At 42.3% G+C, this 10,319-nt stretch overlaps 1 pseudogene; it reads right to left on the bottom strand.

The window, feature by feature from the left end:
- Positions 1 to 406: 406 nt before the first annotated feature.
- On the bottom strand, positions 407 to 7,222 carry LOC131524076 (uncharacterized protein K02A2.6-like; annotated as a pseudogene).
- Positions 7,223 to 10,319: the final 3,097 nt, after the last annotated feature.

Genomic DNA, 10,319 nt, shown 5'->3' with positions numbered 1-10,319 from the left:
TAACGTGACTGCTTCGTTTTTACTCACATGTGTCAGAGAGGTAACAACGGAACATTTCCGGAAACACATGTAACAACGTGCATCATAGGAAATGTAGTTAAATAACAGCGTTAACAAAATACACAACATTTCCTCCCCTCTTACTCTTTGAGGTATAACACAAAGATTACAAATTAAACTGTGCCAACTTAAATCATGAATTTATAAAATTCGGTTTCTCTTTCAACATATCTATAAACGGAGACATTTTTTTTTCTTCTTTTCAACTTAGAACATTGAGTCTTTCATGTTGAATTCTTATATAAAATAACATAACTATTTCCCTGGGAATGAGGGTAGACTACCTCAGACCCTAGCTTACCCTTAGGGGATTATTCTGCCCCGAAGCAATAAGGGTAGTCCCTAACTAAGTGTAATCCAATAAACGCTGAGGCGGACGCCGCTCCCTTACTGGATACCGGCAACCTATTAAGTTTTCATTTTCTGTCAGAACAACCGGTGACGATGGTTCCTCAACACATGGAAAATTTGAGGTCATGACAGGCTCAGTGGTGGAGACTACTGAAGTTGGTGAAATGTCATCTATTTGCTCGGTGACATCAGTGAAATCAGGACGATCTGTGACTGTGATGGCTCCATCCAGCAACTGATCAGTGTGTCTCCTCCAGGAAAGATTGTCAGCAGTCTTGACCTTATACGACACTGGGCCTGTCTGGGCCTCCACAGTAGCCGGAACCCATTTCGGACCATAGCCATAGTTTCGGGCCAGCACTGGTGAGCCTGTTGAAAAGGTTCTGTCCTTGGCTCGCAGGTTCCTTCGCTGTACCTGACTCTTTTGTTGCCGCAAGACAGTTTCTTTGAGTGTTGCTGGCTTAAGCAGCTCAAAGCTTGTTCTGAGCTCTCTGTTGAACAACAAATACGCTGGCGACACTTTGGTAGTCGCGTGCAGAGTACTGCGATAGCACAGCAAGAAGCTATGAAGGCGTTGATGAAAAGTGCCCTGTCCGAGAGAAGCTTTCAAGGCATGTTTCATGGTTTGGACAAACCTTTCTGCTAACCCATTTGTTGCAGGATGGTAGGGTGATGACGTGATATGTTGTACACCATTTGCTACTAAAAATGTGGCCATCTCCTGGGATGTAAATTGGGGGCCATTATCTGAGACAATCTGCACTGGTGATCCAAATCTACTGAAAATTTCTCCCAGTTTCTCAATTGTCTTCTCAGCTGAAGTAGATCTCATAATGGCCACCTCAGGCCACTTACTGTGTGCATCCATGACCACCAACAGCATTTTCTCCTCGACTGGGCCTGCAAAATCAACATGAATGCGATGCCATGGTTTTTTAGGATACTCCCACGGGTGCAGCGGTGCAAGTTGTGGTACATTTCGTATACGCTGACATGAGGTACACGTCCTTGATTTTTCCTCAATTTGGCCATCCACTCCTGGCCACCAGAAGTAGCTCCTGGCAATCTCCTTCATACGGACCATTCCACAGTGTCCGACATGTAGCTGTTTAAGCACTGGCTTACGCATAAAGCCGGGGAATAATCACTCTCCTTCCCCACAATAAGCAGCCTGACTGCACTGAAAGTTCATGGCGTCGAGGCGTATGGTTTTAGCTCCAGGTCATCGCTCTCCCGTTTGCCTGTCATGACCATATCCATGACTTTTGACAGGACAGGGTCATTTCGTGTGCCCTTGCGTACTTGCACAGCTGTTACTGGGGCCCTTTCCACCTGGCTGAAGTAAAAATTTCAGCCACCTGTGTCTCCTTTACCTTGTCCGCGAGGCAATCTGGACAGACCGTCCGCATTCCCATGCAATTCCGACTTCCGGTACTTGATGTCATAGGTGTGAGCAGATAACAACAAAGCCCACCTTTGCATCCTACTGGCAGCAAGAGAGGGAATGCCATGTTGTGGGCCAAAAATTGCAGTGAGTGGGCGATGATCGGTCAGCAGCGTGAACTTCCTTCCGAAAATATACTGATAAAACTTATGCACTCCAAACACAATGCTCAATGCTTCTCGCTCAATCTGAGCATAGTTTGCTTCTGCTTTGCTCAGACTCCTGGAATCAAACGCGATTGGCCTCTCTTGACCATTAGGCATGATGTGGGACAAGACAGCTCCCAGACCATATGGGGAAGCATCGCAGGCCAGCTGGATAGGAAGAGCAGGGTCAAAATGAGTGAGGGCATTTGACCTTAAAAGTGTCTCCTTAGCTCTTATGAATGACTCCTGGCATTCAGAGGTCCACTTCCAATTATTCTCATGACACAACAATTTGTGCAGAGGTTTCAGTAGCGTAGCGATATTTGGGATGAAACGTCCATAATAATTAAGTAAGCCGAGGAAAGACCGCAACTGGCTGACATTTTTGGGCACTGGAGCATCCACGATGGCCTTAACTTTGGATGGTGACGTATGCAGACCAGAGGCATCAATGACATGGCCTAGGTACTCAACAGGGGGACAGGGGGAGTCATGTCAGGTACAGGCAGGACAGGTGTGGCAGTGGCGCTTTTATTTTATGGAGTGATTTTAAATGTACTAAAGCCCGCTGATATTAATATTAACATATCAGTAAAACCGGTGGAAAAAGTATTCCATTCGGAGAGGATTGATATTGACCGAACAAACATTAAACAAACAACCCAAGCTACAACAAACTTCGCTATGGGAAACACGTGCTGGCAGTAACGTTCATGTATCCACAATACCATCCAAAAAGAAACACAAGCCTTCAACAAGATACAACAAAGCAATGCTTTGCTAATAACAATTTGCTTACTATTATCTGGAGATATTCATCCGTGTCCTGGCCCACGAGGGGAAGCAAATACTGCCGACATAAAACGCAACACTGCTGTTTCACAGGTACGCACTCTCTTTTGTAACAAATCATCGATTGAACAGATTCAACAAACTAACCTTGTTCGCCGTCTATGCTCCGTGGGCGCCGCTGGATGCGGGTTGCCTGTTCAAGTTCCTGCGGCCTTTCTCGTGGGAACGCCGGTTGATTTGCGGGGCACACTTGGGGAGCCGCCGCACCAGCGGACCGCGGCGAGATCAGCGATGTGTCGCGGCTCTGGCAGCGGAGGGATTCCAGCGGACACTGTGCCCAGCGGTTGCGTTGCTGGATCAACAGTGGAACTATCAACAAATCCATCCATACCAACAGTGGAACTATCAACAAATTCAGCTAAGTCGTCATTCGATCAGACGGCGTGCACTGCAAACCATAAGGCTATAAGACCTGCAATAACTAATCAAAAAATATGCAGACATTCAAAAATTCTAAATGTTGCAATTACTAAAAACAGGAAACTGAATATATTCCAGACTGTCAATCACTCAAGAATAATTTGGGATCCCAAACTAAAGCCTAGGGGTATTTTAGGAGGGCATTTAAATATAAGAAGTTTTAAATCTAAAAGTGATCAAATCCATCAGCTTTTATTAGACTCTAACCTGGATTTCTTGTGCCTAACGGAGACTTGGCTTAATGAAAATTCACCATCGTCAGCTTTACATGTTCCTGGTTATAAGGTGCATAGAAAAGATAGAGTGGGCTCAAAAGGAGGTGGGGTCTTAATTTTTGTGAAAGATCGCTTTCAGTGCCATGAGGTACAGTGGTCATGTAATGAATTGGAGTGTATTGGACTTAATATAACTTTATCTCCATCTATGTCCTTCACACTTATTACACTATATCGCCCTCCATCTTCTAAGAACATCTTTTATGAACATTTAGAAAATATGTTAAAAGAATGTAATTTTAATAAGGAAGTGATTATTATGGGAGACTTCAACATCAATTGGGAGGACAAATCGTCAAGGAAAACATTAAAACAGATCACTGACGATTGTGATCTTACACAGTTGATAATTGGGCCTACCAGGGTAACAAATTCCTCAAGAACACAAATAGACCTAATATTTAGCAATAGGCCAAAGCGAATTGTTAAATCCTTTAATATGCTGACAGGACTATCAGACCATAATATGACCTTGATAGCCAGGAAGCTAACTAACAAGCGTTTCACTCCATTTGTCCAAGACCAAGAATCTTTTAATATCCCCAAAACATGCAGGGTCAGTTTATAAGTGCCGTCCAGAGTATCAACTGGGATAGTATACTTTTAGGAAGATCTTTGGAAGAAGACAGTCAAAGATTTACACAACAACTGCAGAGATCAATTGATGCATTTACATGCAGACAACAGCATAGAAAAAAAAAGAACACCATTCCTTGGATAACCACAAATATCTTAAATTTAATGAAAAAACGGGATATGGCTTTAAAATCTGCCGTTAAATCTAAAGCAAGCAGTGATAGACATATTTTCACTATGTTACGGAATAGAGTAGTCAAAGAGATAAGGATAGCCAAAGCAAATTTCTTTTTGACCATAATTGAGAAAGCAGGAGGTAATACTAAAACTATTTGGAGCCAGTTAAGAAAATTAATGGGACATAATGTTAACAATGCCAAATCAATTGAACTTGTTGTTGGTGGAAAATTAAGAGACAAGCCAGCTGAAGTAGCTGATGTTCTCAATAATCATTTCATTGATTCAGTAGAGAATATCATCAAGTGTTTTCTTCTGAATATAAGAACACCCCTTGTCAAGTCGAACAGACAGAGCCAGCATTCAACATAGAATATATCACTGAGGCAGATGTTGTGAGAGTGATTAGATCTCTGAGGCCATCTCGAGCGAAAGATGTCATTGGAATGAACACAGTTATGTTGAAAGAGCTCTCAGAATCATTAGTTTACCCACTTACGAAAATTGTTAACCTTTCAATTGCACAGGGATTGTTCCCAAATGTGTGGAAGTTGGCTGCAGTCTTTCCTGTATTTAAAGGAGGTGATCGCTTGTCCATCTGCAATTATAGACCTATTAGTATTCTGCCGGTGGTTTCCAAGGTGGCTGAAAAACTTGTCTTAGAACAAATGACAAATCATTTAAATACTAGTTCCTATTCTTTACATCCATATCAATTTGGCTTTCGTATTAATCATTCAACAGAAACCGCCAATTGCTATTTCGTTGACAAAGTCAAGTCGCTGTTGGATCGAGGAGGGTTGTTGGTGCTGTTTTTTTAGATTTAAAAAAAGCATTTGACACCATTAATCATGGAGTTCTTCTATCTAAGTTACATACTTTTAACTTTGACACAGGCACTATTAAATGGGTAGAATCTTATTTAACACATCGGACTCAGTTTGTTAGAGTTAGGAATCATCGATCAGGTGTTAGTTCCTTATCTGCAGGTGTCCCACAGGGCTCTATTTTGGGTCCACTTCTATTTTCTTTGTATACAAATGCCAACACCCAAATGTATGCAGATGACACTGTAATCTTTGTACATGCTAACAGTGCAGCTCAAGCTGCTGATCTGCTATCAAACTTGATGCAAAAGATTACAGAATGGTTAAATAATAACTGCCTTCAACTGAATGTATCTAAAACTGTATGTATGTTTTTTAGTAAATCTAAAAGCCGCTGTGCAGAACCGGATGTAGTCGTAGCAGGGGAGAGACTACAAGTTGTCTCAGATTTTAAATAACTTGGAGTATATATAGATAACAAGCTAACTTTTAAATTACACATTAAGAAGGTTTGTAATCGTATTAAATACAACCTGGAAAATTTTAGATACGTCCGTAGCTGCATGTCAAAAAGGGCCGCTTTGATGTTCATGCACACAATGATTTTATCTCACATCACCTATTGTCTGACAACCTGGTCACAAGCTAGCAACACTTCTCTCAAACCATTACTCTCCCTATATAAAAAAACCCTTAAAGTACTTGATAGGAAATCCATATATTATCATCATTGTCATGTTTTAAACAAATATAATCTATTAAATTTCGAAAATTTGATTATGTATGCAGATCTCTGTCTTGTGTACAAAATTTTACATGGACTGGCTCCTCCGGTATTGCGCCAGTTTGTAAACACAGCACCAAATGCCTACAGATCTACAAGGAGTGCAGCAAGAGGTGACTGCGTTGTTCCGTTGAGGAAGAGTGCACTTGGTCAAACGGCTTTTTCAGTCAGGGCTGCCCGTGAATGGAACCTCATTCCAATTCACATTAGGAATTTTAAAACTTATGCCTCATTTAAATTAAACTTAAGGAAGTGGGTAATAGGTTGTCAGGGCTGTCAACATTACATTTGACATGAATTCTGGCTGCTACCCTGTCTTTGTGTTTAGTTGGGTGAAACCTCTGTTGTTGTATTTTATTGTTATTAACCTGTATGTACTATTTTTTTATTTTGTATTTTTTAGGTGTGACATAATAAGATCTGTCCAGGGACAGCAGATGTAAAATAGCCCTTTGGCTAATTTTGGCGCACTGTACATTCATGTATGTATTATTAGTGTGTATTGTCCCTGTTAAATAAACCTGAAATAAATAAATAAATAAAATAAACTGAAAACTGGAAAAATTCACATTTGTCCTTGCGCACTCTCAATCCGTATTCTTTTAGTCTCTCAAGGGTAGCATCCAGGTGCTGTAAGTGCGACTCGTCATCCGTGCCAGTCACTAGAATGTCATCTAGATAACACACGACTCCTGGAAGCCCTGCAAGGATCTGATCCATCGCTCGCTGAAAAATGGATGGAGCCGAGGTAATTCCGAACGGTAAGCGTTTGTAACGAAATAGGCCTTTGTGTGTATTGATGGTGAGAAGTTCTCTGGACTGTTCCTCCACATGCATCTGTAGGTATGCTTGGTTGAGATCGATTTTGCTGAATTTTTGTCCTCCTGTCAGTCCAGCAAAAAGGTCATTAATGTGAGGCAAGGGGTATTGTTCTGCAGACAACACTGGATTTACAGTGACTTTAAAATCGCCGCAGATCCTTATGCCTTCATCCTTCTTTATAACTGGAACAATGGGTGTTGCCCACTTACTCATACTGACTTGTTCCAGCACACCATTCTTCACAAGTTCAGCTAAGCTCGCCTCTACTTTAGGTTTGAGTGCATATGGCAGGGCCCGGGACTTTAAGAACTTTGGCTGGCTTCCTGGCTCCACAGTCAATTTCACTTTGATTCCTTCCATGCTGCCTAGCTCCTGTTTGAAAACTTCAGTGTGTTTTTGAAGAACACCATCAAGATCCAGTGTTTTAGGTGTCATCATATGTATGGCCGGCCAGTCCACCTTGAGTTGCTCCAGCCAGGAACGACCCATCAACGAGGGGTAATCACCCACGACCACATACAATGGCACATTTTTTGAATTTTTTGAATGGACAAACATTTTTTGTTTGTCCATTCAGTTCAACTGCTACTTGGGTGAGCCCTTTCATGGTCACTGATTCCCCGGTATAAGTTTTAAGGACCACATCAGGTGGTTTGAGTGGCAAGTGGCTCAGTATTTCGTTGTATATCGCATCCGACACCAGCGACACAGCTGCACCAGTGTCGATCTCCATTTTCACTGGTTGTCCTTCCAGCAGTGCTGTGACCTTATAAGCCTTGGTTCCACCTGCGACAGTGAGCACATGCAAGAGAAATTCCTCATCAGATGTTTCCGTACCCTCTTTGTTTTCCTGCCCGACTGCAAATATTGCTTTTCTTTTGTTTCCTTCTGAATATTGGTTTCTGCTGCATTTTTTTCTTTTCTGTTTTATTTCTACAAGCACGCTCAATGTGTCCCTTTTTCTTACAGCTGCGGCATTCCATATCCTTAAACCAGCATGAAACAGGTGAGTGTCCAGTCTTACCACAACGGAAACATGGGCCTTTATTTTCAGTTTGTTTTTCAGTCTCCATCTTGTACACTTTATTGTTTGAGCTCAATTGCTGGGCTTCCTTAGCAGCCAATTCCATAGACACACTCAGCTCAATTGCTCTTTGTAATGTCAGGTTGCTCTCGGTTAACAGCCTTTTCTGTATGCCCTCGCAGCGCATACCAATCTGTCCCGAAGTGTATCGTTGAGCACATCACCAAATTCGCAGTGTTCAGCTAATTTTTTTAGCACTGCCACAAACACTGTCACAGTTTCCCCTTCTAGCTGATTTCGTCTGTGGAACCGAAATCGCTCTGCAATTACTAAGGGCTTTGGGGAGAAATGTGCTTTAAGAGTGCCCACTATTTGATCATAAGTTTTCGCTCCAGGTTTTTCTGGTTGCAGGAGGTTACGCAGTAGTGTATATGTCTTTGGACCCATCACACTTAAAAATGTGGGTACAACTTTCTCTTCATCAATAGCATTCGCTGCTACAAAGTACTCAAATCTTTCTGTGTAAGAACTCCACTGTTCACTGCTTTCATCAAAAGGACCTATATTTCCAAAAACTGATGCCATTTTTGCCGTTCTCTGTCATTTAACGATCAATTCAGTCACTTATCTGAATCGTCGTCTTTCCTCCCCCTTTTTGAGTTCAGACGTGGATTAGCAGCAGACTCGTATTATTTCGCGTTTTTCAGTGATCTCGCCGTCAAGCCGCTTCATTTCCGCATCTTTACAACACACGCGGAATAACGAGATCCTCGTCGCCACTTTATTGTGTATTTTTAGAAGATTATAACGGCGCATGCAGGCAAGGATGACACACACACGCTTAACGTGACTGCTTCGTTTTTACTCACATGTGTCAGAGAGGTAACAACGGAACATTTCCGGAAACACATGTAACAACGTGCATCATAGGAAATGTAGTTAAATAACAGCGTTAACAAAATACACAACACACGGGCTCAACCGAAAACGAACAATGTACAGGACTCCCTGAGCTAGTTGCATCCAAAGCAGTATCTACAGCCCTCACATTCTTACTGTCCTCAACTAAATTTTGGATGCGTGACTCTAGTTTTAAAACCTTCTCTGTCAGCCTAACTATTTCCCTGCATTTATCACATGTGAATCCCTCGCTGCTGACAGAGACAGATAAATTGTACATGTGGCAAACAGTGCAAACAACAATAGCAGGAGAAGAAGACATTACTCACCGTGATTGATGAATGATACCAACTTAACTTACCACTGTTGTTTGATGAGCTTGTGAAAAACGGAGCAAGAAAAAAAAAAAGAAAGAAAACAATAATAGGCGCGAATAGAAAATGGAACCGCGAGTGACAAGCTAACTGGCTAACAAGCTGCACTCGCGGTTTTAAAAGCGGAAATACGGTGGGAATTAAGTTATATATTATCACTTTAGACAAAAGGGAGTGAAATTAATGTAGAGATTCAATAAAAAGCGAAGGTACACGGAGCTACAATCACAAACCTCTCAGCAGCACAACAGACTGAAGCAATCCAACCACATTTAAGCAAATTTAAGGTAAGCATTTCAAGTTTCTTTATTCCTATTTAAAGCACTTTTGAAAGTTTATGATTTATTTTCGTATCTTATTATCCAGTTGAAATCCAGTTGACCGACATCTCTGGAAGACATGTTGTGAAAATTACTACAAGTTTTTGAAAAATACTACAGGGTTTTAAATGGGCACATGCCCTTCTGAATAAACATTACTCTGATCCTTCACGCCCTTCTGAATAAACACTACTCTGATCCTTCACACCTTTATTTTCTATTATGAAAATTAAAATATGTCTTTCCACACAAGGGTTAATTTTATGATTTGTGACATATAATAACACTTTTTTAAAAATTTTATTTATTGTTTTTATGCATTTGGAAAAAGGTGCCTGGCCAGGTGCAGAAGGCAGAAGTCCCCATCATTGCTGTTGAGGAGGAAGAGAATGTCACTGTCACGTTGTGACTCCAGGGAAACGTGGAGACTTGGCGACGTGGAACAATTAACTTTATTTAACAATAACAACGAGATAGACATGTAGACATTCACACACGTATGACTAAGACCGAACACAGAGGAGAGGGAACACAGGACTTAAGAATACTTGGAGATTAGGAAATTAACTACACAGGGCTGGGGACTAATTAACAAAACAAGGACAGGAACACCAAATATGGTCACAAGAGGAGGGGAAACAAGACGCGGAGACACAGTCTGACATTACCCCCCCCCCCTCCCAATAGGCGCGTCCCGCGCCGTACAACATCCAACGGGGAGGGGGGGATGGGCGCTCTGGAGGCCTCCAGGGCGGACCAGGAAATTTAAGGTGTTACTGGGCAGGTGATCAGGGATAGCGGGCCCTTGGCGGCGCCCTGGCAGCACGGACTCTTGGCGGGACCAGCAGAGACGCAGGAGGGCTGGACGGGACCAGCGGAGACACTGGGGAACACTTGTGAGGAGCAGGCACTGGCGGGCTTGCCAAACTCTCTGGTGGTGGGCTTGCCATACACTCCGACGGCGGGC

This window comes from Onychostoma macrolepis, chromosome 18 (assembly GCF_012432095.1).
Source record: "Onychostoma macrolepis isolate SWU-2019 chromosome 18, ASM1243209v1, whole genome shotgun sequence".
Lineage (NCBI taxonomy): Eukaryota > Metazoa > Chordata > Actinopteri > Cypriniformes > Cyprinidae > Onychostoma > Onychostoma macrolepis.
The sequence above is the reverse complement of the archived record's forward strand: the minus strand, read 5'-3'. Positions and strand labels throughout refer to the sequence as shown.